Raw genomic sequence first — 14,617 nt, 5'->3', positions numbered from 1 at the left:
TGCAGTTTTACTGCTGTCACTACAAATCTGTCAGGAATTGTGAAGGGTCAGATAAGTAAGAAGAACATGAGTATAGTTCTGTTTATCCAGAGAATGAATATGAAGTAGGGATCTGAGGTGGCACTGTACAACAGGTTTAAAAAGTACCTTGTCATGTCATATCAGCTCCCTTTACAACTTTTCTCCTGTAGAGTTATACTAAAAAATTATCTAAGATATGGCTATGCTACATTAGTTTCACAAGTTACTCAGTTTTGTCTTGTGGCTGATTTTATTTGTGCTCACTATTTTGAAATACCCCCCTTCCTTTTTTTTTTTAATTAGTACATGTCTGCCATTCATGCAGTTTACAGACATTTTGGGGAGTGGTTACATGTACATATTACAGCTTTTTAAATCCCCTTCTCCTTTGCTCGCCCCCCTTGACATGGGTTCCCCTATCCACCCTTTTTCCTACTCGTCGTTATGTTGTGGTGTGTAGTGTTTACATTAATTGGGGTTATTAGGTTCCTGTGCATGGCTCATCTTTATTCTTCTTGTTTCTCCTTCCCCGCCACCTCACCCCTTACCCTTGTTCCCTTGGGCCACTTCCCTATTGGAAAAGATCTGTCCCTTTGTCCCTTAGTCCTTTTCTATCCATCTTTTATCATTTTCTTTGTTTATACTTTGCCCCACTCAAATGAGACATGCTATATAGTATTTAAGCTCGTGTGTCTGGTTTATTTCACTCAACATATTTTCCAGGTATGTCCATTTTCCTACAAATTTATCATTCTATTTTTGTTGCTGTTGTTTTTGTTTTTTTTTTAATCTGGTACCGGGAACCCTAACCCTAACTCACAACGTCGCGCTTGCCAGGCAGGCACTGTGCCTCTGAGCTAAATCCCCAGCCCCAAATTTATCATTCTTTATAGCCAAGTAATACCATTCTATATAGATACCACATTTTCTTTATCCAGTTGTGTGTTCAGGGATGTACAGGCTGCATCTAGGATTTAGCCATAATGAATTGTGCTGCTATAAACACTGGTATGCATGTATGTATTCTGTAGTATGATGATTTAAGCTCTTTGGGGAAGATACCTAGCTTTGGCACATCCGGGTCACATGGAATTTCTAATTTCAGTTCTTTGAGAAATCTCCATACTGATTTCCATAATCATTGTACTGGTTTACATTCCCTTCAGCAATGCAGGAGGGTTCGTTTTTCACCACAGCATGGCAGCATTTGTTATTGTTTGCTTTCATAATGATTGCTATTCTTTCTGGAGTAAGGTGAAATCTTGGTGTTGCTTTAATTTGCATTTCTCTGATGGTCAGCTGTTGAACATTTCTTCATATATTTGTTGACCCATCTGTATTTCTTTGCTCTGTGAAGTGTCTGTTCATTTCTCTTGCCCATTTCTAGACTGGATCTTTAATTTTAGGTGGTTTAATGTTTTTGAGTTCTTTGTATATTCTAGTCCTCTATCTGAAGAGTAGCTGGGAAAATTTTTTCTCATTCTGTTGATTGTCTCTTCTCTCTACTGATTGATTTTTTGTTTTGTTTTTTTTGCTGTACAGAAGCTTTTTAGTCTGAATTAATCCTATTTGTACATTTTTACTGCTATTTTTTTATGTGGTTGAGGTTCTGTTTAGGAAATCCTTTCCTACACCTGTGTCTTCAAGTGTTTTACCTATTTTATCTTCTAGTAGGCTTAATGTTTCTGTTTTCCTGTTTCGATCTTTGATCTATTTTGATTTTAATTTAGTATATGGGGAGAGATAAGGGTCTGGTTTCAATCATCTGCTAACAGATAACCAGTTTTCCCAATACCAGCTGTTGAATAGGCTTTCCTCCAGTATATGTTTTTGGCTCCTTTGTCAAAAATCAAATAGTTGAATAAGTCTGGGGAGTTTTCTGTATCCTCAGTTCTGTTCCATTGACCCACATACCTGCTTTTGTTCCAGTACCATTTTCAGTCACTGTTGTTTTGTAGCATAGCTGTGCTGCCTGCTTTACTCTTGCTGCCCAGAATTACTTTTGCTGTTCTGACTCTATGAATTTTAACATTGTTTTCTCTAGATCTGTAAAGTATATTGTTGGTATTTTGACTGGGACTGCATTGAATCTGTATAGCAGTTTCGGAAATGGGCCATTTTGACAGTATTGGTTCTACTTACCCAGGAGCAAGGGACATCTTTCCATTATTCTGATATCCTCTTCAGTCTCCTTCTTCAGAGTACTGTAGCTTTCTTTGTAGAGGTCCTTCACTTAGTTAGGTTAATTCCTAGATATTTCATTTTTCTTGAAACTTCTGTGAGTGTTGTTTGCATAATTTCATTCATATCCCTTTCATTGTTGGTGTACAAATACTAGTGATTTTTACATGTTGATTTTTGTATGCTGCTACTTTGCTGAAATTCATTATTAATTCTTAGAGTTTTTTGGTGGAATTCTTTGAGTCCTCTATGTAGAGTATCATGTCATCTGTAAATAATGACAATTACAGATCTTCCTTCCTATATGTAATGCTTTTATTTCTTTCTTTTGCCTAATTGCTCTGGCTAATGTTTCAAGTACTACAATGGAAGAAGAGGTGATAGTGGACATCCTTGTCTTGGTCCTGATTTTAGGGGGAATACTTTAAATTTTTCCCCATTTAGTGTGGTGCTGGCTATTGGTTTATCATAAATAGCCTTAATCATATTCAGGTGTGTCCTTTTATACCTGTTTTCTACAAGATTTTAATCATGAAAGAGCATTGGATTTTGTTGAAAGCCTTTTCTGCATCTATTGATATGATCATGTGTTTTTTTACCTTGTTCATGATTATGTGATGTATTACATTTATTGACTTACATGTGTTGAACCATCCTTGCATCTCTGAGATGAAACCTACTTGATCATGTTGTATCACCTTATTGATAATGTGCTATACTCTATTTGCTAATATCTTGTTGAAGGTTTTTGCATTTATGTTCATTGAAGAGATTGGTCTGTCATTCTGTTTGGTCTTTGTCTAGTTTTGGGATCAGGGTGATCCTGGCTTTCATAAATGAATTTGGGAGCACTCCATCCCTTTTGATTTCTTTGAAGAGCTTGAAAAGTATTGGTAATACAACATTCTTAAAGGTTTTGTTGAATTTAGCAGTGAATCCATCAGGTTCTGGGCTTTTTCTTAGTTCATAGATTCTTTATTACTGTGGCAATTTAATTACTTGTTATTGGGTTGTTAAGCATATTTTTGTCTTCTTGGATTGGTTTTGGTGGTTTGAGTATGTGTAAGGATCTGTACATTTCTTGTTGGAGTATAATTTTTCAAAGTAGTTGCTATCTTCTGGATTTCAACAGTGTCTGTTAGAATTTCATCTCTTTCATTTCTAATTCCATTGATGTATTTTTCTCTCTTTTTCTTTGTATGTCTGGCAAAGAGCTTATCTATTTTATACAGTCTTTTGAAAAACCAGCTCTTTAATTTGTCGATTTTTTTTTTTTACAGTATTTTTAGTCTCAATTTCATTGATTTCTGCTCTCATCTTTATAATTCCTCTTCTTAATTTTGGTTTGGGGCTGAGTTTGTTGTTTCTCAGGTATCTTAAGATTTCCCTTAAGGTTTATCATTTCAGCCTGCTCTGTTTTCCTAATGTGAGCACTGAGTGTGGTGAATTTTCCTTTTAGGACTGCTTTCATAGTGTCCCAGAGATTTCATTGAGTTGTACAGTCGTTGTCATTAATTCTGAGAAATTTTAAAATTTCTTCTGTGACCACTTGGTTGTTTAGGAATATGTTGTTAATTTTCCAGGAGCCTTTTGCCTTTTCTGAAATTTCTTCTGTCATTGACTTCTATTTTCGTTGCACAGTGGTCTGATTCATGGGGTGATTTCAGTTCTTTTACATTTATTTAAGCAGTCTTTGTAGACTAGCATGTGATCTATTTTGGAAAAAGTACCATGTGCTGCTAAAAAGAATGTACATTCTGTTGTAGAGGGGTGGAAAACTCAGTATATATCTACTAAATCCATGTGTTCAAGGGTGTGGTTTAGCTCTGAAATTTCTTTATTTTTTGTTCAGTTGATCTCTCTGAGAAAGTGGGGTTTTAAAGTTGCCTACTATGATTGTTTATTTAATGTTTTAATTTCAGCAGTTTTTGTTTCATGAAAATAGGTGCTCCATTACTCAGTGCTTACATGTTTATCAATGTTCTCTTCGCTTACTGGATTTTTCCCTTAACTAGTATGTAGTGGCCTTCTTTGTCCCTTCAGTCAGGTTGGTTTTTTGTTTGTTTCTTTTGGGTTTTTAAGATAGGGTCTCCCTATGTAGTTTAGGCTGGTCTTAAACTCACTGTGTAGCCCAGGGTGACCTCGAACTTGCAGTGATCCTCATGCCTCAGTCTCCTAAGTCCTGGGATTATAGGGATGTACCACCACACCTGGCTCTCTAACTAGTTTTAACCTGAAGTTTAATGTATCTGATATTAAAATTGCTACCCATTTGCTTTCAGGGTCCTGGTACCTGAAATGCTCTTTTACATCCTTTAATTTTTAGTCTATGAATATCTTTTTGTACTAGATGAGTTTCTTGACTGCAACAGATTGTTGGATACAGTTTTTTTTCACCGAGCCTGCCAGTCTGTGCCTTGAATGCAGAGTTGAGGCTGTTAATGTTGCTCTAGAGATGTTACAGAGAGATATTACTGAGAGGTGTTGGTTATTTACTATCATTGCCTTCTTTATCTGTTAGCGAATTTTTTTGTTTTTCTTTTCCTGATTTTTTTGTTACTATTTACCTGTTGAACTCACTAGTTTCCTCTCTGTTTAGCTGTATGCAATTTGTTGTTTCTGTCTAGAATACTTTGAGATATTTTCTCTGGAGTTGGTTTAACACTCAAGTCTCTGAGCTGGTCCTTTTAATGGAAATAAATACCTTGTTTCTCCATCTATTTTGAAGGGTAGCTTTGTGGGGTAGGTTAATCTGGATTGGAAGTTATTTGCTTTTAGGGCTTCAAATATTTCACTCCAAGCTCTTCTGACCTTCAGGCTTTGTACTGAGAAGTCTGCTGTGATTCTAATTGGTTTCTCTGTATATGTGTGAGTTTTTCTCTGGCTGCCTTTAAAATTATGGGGTTTTTACTATCTATGAATTTAATAAAGCTATTCCCTGGTGAACTTCTCATTTCATCATAATTGTTATTCTCAACTCTTTTGTTCGGAAAATTTTCTTCCATGGTTAGTGTAGGCATGTTAGTGAATCCATCTATCTGTGCCATCCTCTAGTTGTCCTCTAACTCTGATTAGCCTTGGATAGGTCTTGTCATCTGGTAGCTGCTGGATAGTCTTCTCTTGTTCTCTTTATTTTCTTTTTGGCTTCTTTGAGTTCTTTGTCATAATTCACTATTTTGTCCTCAATATCAGATGAATTCCATACAGTTTTTTATTTCAGGCATTTCTATCTGACATCTTTTCAAGGATTCTATGTCCTTGTTGACTCTGCCGTTCAAATTTTGAACTGTTTTGGTTGGCTTGTCCAGTATTTTACCTATTTCACCAAAATTCACCATGGGCATATTAAATGTAATTACTATGAACTTTTGGTTCATTTCGTTTTAATTGTGGAAATTAATTAAATATGGCCCCCTCTTTTTTCTCCCTTTTTGAGGGAGAGAAGTACTGCAGGTTGGGGACTACAGACTTGAGAAGAGTTTGTGGCTTCTATGGAGATTTTTAATAGGATGTTTCCTCTTTGTGAATAATTTTCAGTTTTGTATGTTCAGTGCTAGCATTTACTCCTTCTCTTATTTACTTTAAGTGATTTTGACTCTTGTCCGTATTTTACCAAAAGAATTACAGCATCCACAGATTCAATTTTACACCTTCTGTATGGTAGTCCTTGCAATGACACTCCCCACCTTTGTCTCTTCTTTTTGTATACTGTGACAGTTTATTTGGTTAAAAATAAATTATGGAACACTTCACAAATTTGCATGTCATCATCACACAGGGGCCATCTTCTCTGCTTCGTTCCAATTTTAGTATATGTGCTGCTGAAGTGAGTACCCTCTCTTTTTTCTTAAAAGTGGGGTCTGACCATTTTGCCCCGACCTTGAAATGGATCTTCCTGTCTTACCTTCCTGAGTAGCTGGGATTATGGGTGTGCATCACTCACCTTACCTGGCATGGTCACTACTTTGGAACCCACTGTACAAGTTAATTGCATTGATCGTTCCATGAGTTTTTTTTTAGTGCATTTAAGCAGATATGTTTTGGTTTTTTAGTTTTATTTTTTGGTGCTGGCACTCAAACCTAGGGCCTTTTACATACTAAGCAAACACATCACTGCTGAGCCATACTCTCCCAACCCCAAGAAAGTAATCTTTAAATACAAGCCTCCTCATTGAGCTTATATTGGAGATTATTCTGTAAATGAAAATTTCCATGTTAGATTTATTGAAAATAAATTCCTTGAAAACAGTGACCTTTTATTCATTTTAAATAGGTATGCAGTGTAAGACTGTTTAATCTTTGTAATGTGTGCTTGTTTTCTGACAAACACATGAGAAAATTGACTGTGAGCCAGAAGTATAGCAGGCAATAGGAAAGCATAGGTCATGTGTAATCCAGTTTAAATTTAGGCTGGTGCTTTATTTTAGTTAAAAAATATGATTTGACAGACATGGTGGTACACATCTTAATCCTAGTTCTCTGGGAAGCTGAGGGAAGAAGATCTCAAGTTCAAGATTAGCCTGGACAACTTAGATCCTGTCTCAATATAAAAAATAAAAATAAAGAGGGCTTGTGATGTAGATCAGTGTGAAGGTCCTGGGTTCAAGCCCAACACCAAAAAAAAAAAAACTCGGTGATTTAAGAATTGTCTTTTGCACTGTTTCTAAAAGTAAAAGCAATTTGTTACCAACTCTTATTACCCCATATTTTTACCCATTTCCTTTTTCTTTGGTGTAAATGATAGAAAATTTCATTACATCGAATACTACATTTATAGGAGATGCAGCTTGCCTGCCTTTAGTCCCAAAATTTAGAAGTGAAACTATTAATGGTGAAAGTTAAGAAAGCATTGCTATGTATTTTGTTTTGTTTTTGTTTTCTAAACAGAATCTCAAAAGTTACCTTTAGAAAAATATCTTTGCAGTATGCCATCATGCTTCAGAATGTTGAGAGTGAATAAAATCTTCACTTTTTTTAAAAGCAGTAGAATATTATTGAGAGTATATGATGTAAGACTGTTATGGATGTCAAGGGGCTGTTAAAAGTGGCAGCTTCTGCTCTAAGTCAGTCCATAGCTTACCCTGTATTACTCCCTACCTGTCATCTTCATTTTTTCTGTTTGGAAAAATGCTTCATGGTATGGTAAGTGAATCAACAACTAGTCAGCTGTCTAGTGATGTACTGCATAGCTACAGTCTGGAGAATAAGGAGCTCAGTGCAAATGGGATTGTTTTTATGTAAAAACTGCAAGACCACGTTAGACATTTTTGTCTAATTACATTAGAGGCAGATTTTTCCACTCCCGGAAGTTATTCCTCTTTCTGTCCAAATTATCTTATACATTGCCTTTCATGTAGAAAAGACTAAGAAAACTAGCCTGTACATGAATGTTCAGTAACTGAATAGATGAATGAATAAATAAATAAATGGCTCAGAGAAAGAAAATTTGTAGGCGCTAACCTCTAATTGTGACGATATATGTTTTCTTTTTATTTCCGTTATACTTTATATGGCATCTTTCAATAATGGGAATGTGCATATAGTGATGCTGAGAAACTTTCAAGTTATAAATGAAGATTGGGGATATAGCTGAGTGGTAAAGAGCTTGCCTGGCACACATGAGGCCCTGGGTTCAATCCCCAGCTCCACACAAAATAAAGTTATTAATAAACATGTATCTGACTATCGAGTTTTTGATGAGTAAGCTGATGATTTGCTTTTTCTGTACACGTTTTTCCCGTTACTGAGGAGTGAACCCAGAGTCTTCACACAGTTCTGTATCTCCAGAGCCACCCCCCTTTTAAAAATAATTTCTAATTTTGGGTGGGGGTTCTGCTAGATTGGTAAGTGGCATAGACTAGGTTTGAATTTGGATTCCTCTGTCTCAGCCTCCTGGAGTGGTGGGATTACAGGCATATGCTAACATGCCTGCTGGCTGCAGTATTTTCTGTTACAAATATTTCTGCAGGGATGAAACAGAAAACAAACTATGTATTCTATAGAATAGCCAAGATGGAAAAGGTAGGATACAGTTTGCTGGCAGGTCATTTGGTATGAAATACCTATTTCTGTATAGAAAAAGATTCCCTGCTGGTGAGGGAGAAGTCAGAATGATGGTTGTCATTCATTTGTTCCACACATTCATGAAGTGTCATGCTAACTCCTAAACATCAAAGGCATAATCTCATCCCATGTAAATCTTAAATCTGAAGTGAGAGGTGATTCTCTTATAAGGGAAATAAATGGTTCTATGAGCTTCCAACCAATGGTAGATCTGTTTCCTAAGACAAGAAAAGTGGTGGTAGGGACTTGAGAAGTTCTCTTTGGTTCATGTCCTTTGAGGTGAGGCTATGTAAGTATTGGATATAAGTTTATTTTTTGTTTGTTTTTCTTCCTGTACCAGCAGTCAAACTCACGACCTTGTGCTTGCCAGGCAGGTGCTTTGCCGCTGAGCTAAATCCCCAGCCCTTGGATATAAGTTTAGTTTTGTTTTGTTTTGAGACAGGGTCTTTGTAATTCAGACTGGCCTTGAACTCACTATGTATCCCAGGCTGGCCTCAAAACTTTCAGCAATCCCCCTACTTCCCAAGGGTTGGCAGTACAGGTACCATCACCCCCAGGTCTGGGCATAATTTTTAAACTTCTAAATAAAAAGAAGATTTACTTTATTTTTTTTTAATTTTAGAACATTCACTATAAATTTTTTGTTTTTTCCTCTCCTCCAGCATCCGTCAACCAATACACAGAACATCTTATATCAGGATTTGTGGACTGAAGTGTTAGTGTTTTCCCCCTTTTCAGTTTACATATGCAGGGTTATCAGCAAATACTCAAAAATGGGGGTTTTGTTTATTTAAGGAAAAGTAAGAGGGATGGATTGGCCAAGGAAGTTTGCTTGTTTTCTGGGCCAGTATTAATCTGAATCCTCAAATACACAAAGATGAAAAAAAACAGCAAAGTAAGAATTTATTTCTTAATTTGTAGACAAGTTACTCAAAACCGTAAGTTTGAATGTTAGCTCTTGAGGCCAGCTGAGACTGCAGATACTAGGACATTCTTGGAAAACTTTAAAGATGAAATAGTGCTATGCAATGGAAATCTTCAGTATTTTGCTTGTACTGTAGTTGTTTGTGAAAATAGGTCAATATGTTTTATAGTCATTAGAGCCCTCCAGCTAAATTTAGCTTAGATATTTTTCAGGCAGTTACAAAGTATACTTATAAAACTTACTTTATTACACAGAACACACCTTCGTAGAAATTTGAGACAACTACCTTATGCAATAATAATTCAGATCACAGAACGTATGTAGATGATGTTGATAAATTAAGAAATCGTGACACTTGATGGAAACATCCCAAGTGGCAAGGCTCTGTGTTACATGCACTTTGCAGAATTGGAGTTGCCACTAATATTTGTACACGCTATGGTTTCTGTACTTGTAAATTTTTATCTGATGTGGCAAAGACTTTTTTCTGAATTTTGGGCTAAAGGTGCTGTCTTACACAGAAGAGCCGTATCCTGCTTATTTTGACGGATCTGTTGGTTGGCTTTAGTTTACTTTTTGAAATTTTGTTTTGAAGCTTTTATTTTCAGCAAAGCTCAGTAACGGTGCATTTGCGTTAAAATTGTTTGCTTGGACAGAGGGTGAGTTAAATATTTAATTAAAAAAGTAAGTATTTAGTTGAGGCTATAAGATGAAGAAAAACTTAGCAGCTGAAAAATTTCCAAGTAATTTCTTAGCCTTTGAAATTAACAAATATTTTTCATATTATTCTATGTACATTTAGATTTCATAGCCGTTTTTAATCATACTGTTAGCAGAGTTCCAGGGTGCTGTGGACGTCTTCTAAAGATTCTTTCAAGATTCTTGTCCTGAATGAAGAACTGGTCAAGATACATGCAAAGATTTTACATTTATTGAAGGTGGGAAGAGGAATGTGCTCTGCAAAGCGAGTGTGAGCTAACTAGAGTGGGAGAAGAAGTGTGCTTTGCAGGGTGAGAACAGACCACAGTGAAAGCACAGTGGCAAAGAGATTAATGGCTGTTGTCTTTTGTATTGCCCATTCTGACTTCAAATCTTTGCTGTCCTCTCAAAAACCTGCTTGATCTCCTGCCAGAATTGAAAGTAGCGTTTTCTGATTGGTCCCAGGTTCACAGTTTGGTGCACATCTCCCATATCTCTGTGATTGACAGGTCACGACCACTTACCCAGTTGCCTTTCCAGGCCCCCATCTCCTGCCTCAGTTCTATGTAAAATTCATAGAAAACCAGAAGAGACTGTGCTAGTATTTTAAGAAGCTTTATAACTCACATGTCATAAAAGTTACCCCTCTCCCCTTTTATTTTTCATCAGTACTCAAGATTAAACCCAGAGCTTGTGCATATTAGGCAAGCACTCTTTATCACTGAGCTATATCCCCATTCTTTTTAAAATTTTCTTTTGAGAAAGGATCTGGCATCAAACTTGGATCCTCCTGTCTCAGCCTGCTAAGTAGCTGGGGCCACCAATATGCTGTGCAATGCCTAGCTTTACCACAATTTAATCTTGAGAAATTTTAACAACCCCCAAGATAAAGCCAGTACTCATTAGCAGTCACTCCTTATTCTCATCTCTCCCTGTCCTTATCAACTTTCCTACTTTCTGTAGGTTTGATTATTTGGGATATTTCACACACAGTATAAATAGAACATAGGTTACTTTCATCAGTGATTTTTAGCCCTTGTATATACATTATGTATGTTTCGTAAATAGCCATGTATAAGTTAGGGTTCTCTCGCTCTGTCTCTGTCTCTGTCTCTGTCTGTCTGTCTGTCTGTCTGTCTGTCTCTCTCTCTCTCTCTCTCTCTCTCTCTGACAGCCTGTACATAGTGATACCCTGCTTCAAAAATAAATAAACAAAAATTTTAAAGATGGTGTTGCTATGAATTCTAGGCCGACCTTCAGCTCATAATCCTCCTGCATCAGCTTCCTGAGTGCTAGAGTTACAGGTGTGTGCTGTCACACCCAGCTAGCTTCTTTTATGGTTTAAATAATGACTTCTTGTCAACTAGGAAAAATTATTCAGTAATTGGGAGATTATATCCAAATTTAAGTCAAGATTGTCATTACTGTTATGGCTGAGAAGAGTGAGTGCCACTGCTCCTCACCTCCCCTTGGTGCATTCCCTGTGGTTCTCTGTAGCCCCTCAGCTTTCCCTAAAATGCTACATATATATATAATGGCCATTTCTTCTTTACCTTTTACACTCAGACTGGTAGGAGTTCACTGACATACATTTTCCTTCGCAGCTGCCTTGCCTGGATTCTACCATCTTATTCTCCTACTAAATCCAAGAATGAGAAAGAATTAAAATCAAGAAGGGAAAATAAAAGAAAGAATTGCTCAGCCTGGGGGAGGGACGCATTGGCAAGAACAGGATTAATAGGGATGTTCGGATTCCCAGGGTACTGATGTAGGTAACAGAATAAAACTTGTAAGCTGCTTGACAGGGAAGAGACCTCAAACAAGGAAACAAAAGGCAAAGGCAGTATAATACGGTGGAAGATAGGTGAAATTTAAACTTTTGGCTCTGAATTCTGAATTTTAATCACATGTCACTAAAACACGAAGGATAACTAAATTCCTTGTCTGATGAGATTTAGTGCCCTTGAAGTTTTTTTTTCTAGAACTTCGTGTCAGAACTTTGAAGCTGAACTGTAATCATATGTTCTCTTTAGGATCCAAGGTCTTAAGATTGGAGCCAGTGCAGGTTGGGATATATGTAGAGCCATGGGATTAATGTTCAGGTCAGTTACCTGAGGACTGAGTATCACCATTCTCCTGGGCTTTTGAAGATAGAGAGATAGAATCCCATTCTGGGTTCCACCATATTTTGTGGGCTGCGCTAGAGGTCTCTCCTGCAGACAAATAGAGCTCATTGAGAAGTTGCTTCATTTCATAGATCAGTGGCTTTCTGGTTAGATCAGAATTTTTAGTGAAACTTTAGGGGCAGTCAATAAAAGTGTCCCAAGAGTGTCAGAAACCCACATAAAAAGTCAGTAAAATCTTGTAGTAAACAAGTGAAATTTTCAGGAAGGAAATTGTGAACTATTGGAAACTGTTAATACCTTGGTATTTGACCAGTTAGACATTGTTTTTAAACCTTGTATGTTTTGTTCTTTATATGAGAAATACTGCCTAGATTCTTTTGTATATAATTTTTAAGAAGCAAAGGATACGTTGTATTTTCTTTTGAACAATTGAGATTTATTATTTAATAGGTAAAATTGTTACAGGTTTAACATTTATTAGTTATGAAAACTAAGTTTACAAAACATTGTTTTAATAACAAGAACTCCTGCGGCTGGGGATTTAGCCCAGTGGCACAGTGCCTGCCTGGCAAGCGCAACGTCATGAGTTTGGTTCCCGGTACCGAAAAACAAACAAAAAAAACCAAGAACTCCTTTATAAAAGATTTCCTCTACATAAATCTTTATAACTTTTATATTTGAACCTGCATTACAGAGAAAAAATTGTTGATAGAACTAGCTATCCTTCAGGATTGAGTTTTCTTGAAGTATATTGAATCAGGAATTTGGGACAATACTTTTAGTCCTGAAGGAGGTTGGAGGGACAGTGTAGAGATACTGTTTCTGTAAACTGGAAAGTAATAGGCTCTGTAAAAAAAAAAAAACAACAACAAACTTCTAACTAAAATACGACTTAGAAATTTAAATCTTTCTTTGATCGATGTGTGTTCAGAAAACATGAGATATCCGAGGAGCATCGGTGAAACAAGATGAAGCTCTCCTATGGAGATGCAATACCATTATTGTGCTTCTGTGATTCTCTCAGTACAATACATACTGGTATTAACCACTTACCAGTTAAATTATTTAAATGCAGTATGACCAAGACTTGTGTATTATTTTCATTAACTTTTATAAGATAATGTAACAGGAAATATCAGAACAACAATTTTATCAAATTTATTTGATAAAAGAATCAGCTGGTCGAAATGACACCTGCCTGAGCAATGTTTGGGATAGTACATAAACAAACACGCTGTCTGCAAGCTGCTGGGGGTAAACTGTTAATGATTAAAGAACTCTGCTACTACGTGACAGTTACGTATTTAATGGGCCCTGGGCTTCAGATGCACGACAGTATTCGGGGAGGTCCAGGTCTTAAACTTCTTCAGAGCTGACCTGTGTGGGCTGCTGTTTATGCTACTCACATATCCTTCGAAAAAATAATGGCCCTTCTATCTATGGGAAGTTTATTTTTAGTCCTTTACCAGCAGTGGTCATAAATTACCTTTGAGACAATATGTAAAAAATAAATTGTTAAGGGCTAGTGAGGTTGATCATTGCTTCATTTATTTATAAGCAATTGATACTATTTTATTCATTGAATTGCCCATTGATGTTCTTAGCCCATTCCTTTTCCTTTAAAGTGTTCATTTTTGTTGTCTTATGAATCTTCTATCACTTCAGGAATGTGAGTTCTGTATGTTGTAGACCCGTAAAGATGCTTGCCTTTCAGGTGTGTGAGCTTTGTTGTACAGCGTAGAAGTTTCACGCATATTGAGTCACTTTCTCTGGAGTCAGTCTCTTCCTTTGTACCATTACTGTCATGCTTACAAAGTTCTTCCCTACATTAAGAACACAAACATACTTATCTAGATATGCTAGTATGATTTTATTACTAGTATTTCAAACATAAACCATTAATTGGCTGGCATTTCTTTTAAGGTGTGAGACAGAGTTGATCTGCTCCAACATGAACTGTTTAATCTCTGTTCCCATGACTCCTTTTGAAGCCTTAGTGTTGTACTCTGCTGATAATTTCTTATACATCAGCATTGTCTCTTAAGAGACAATTTAAAATCAGGTTTGTTGTTTGTTGTTTTATCTATTGACATATTCTCTCATACATGCTTTGAAATACTACATCAAGGTCTAGGAACTAAAGGCCTGTGATTATTTCAAATATATCCAATATGAAAGGAAGTAATAAAATACACCATCTTTATAATAGTGAATCTTTCTCAGAAAGAACAGTTTTTATTTAAAAGCCCTCTTAAAAATCCTGAATATTTCTTAATGGTTTACTTTTAAATGCTGTTTTCTCTTCATTTTCTCCTTTCCCTCTCCCTTTTCCTCCCTTCTTTTTTCTGCTTGTCTGTCTTTCTTTTGTAAAATGAAAATTTAAAGGATCCTGGGGATTGATCCGGGACCCTCACGGCCATTGAGCTACATTCCCAGCCACCTCCCTCTCCCTTTGAGACAAGGTCTTACTAAGTTGTTCAGGCTGAACTGGAACTTGTGGTCCTCCTGTGGCCCCCTGCCTCAGCCCATCAGAGTGCTGGGATTACAGCCATGCACTACCATACATGGCTCTCGTAATTTTGTTCTTTTTTTTTTTTTTTTT

This window comes from Chinchilla lanigera, unplaced genomic scaffold (genome assembly GCF_000276665.1).
Source record: "Chinchilla lanigera isolate Chin_1 unplaced genomic scaffold, ChiLan1.0 scaffold00065, whole genome shotgun sequence".
NCBI classification, from domain to species: domain Eukaryota; kingdom Metazoa; phylum Chordata; class Mammalia; order Rodentia; family Chinchillidae; genus Chinchilla; species Chinchilla lanigera.
The sequence above is the reverse complement of the archived record's forward strand: the minus strand, read 5'-3'. Positions refer to the sequence as shown.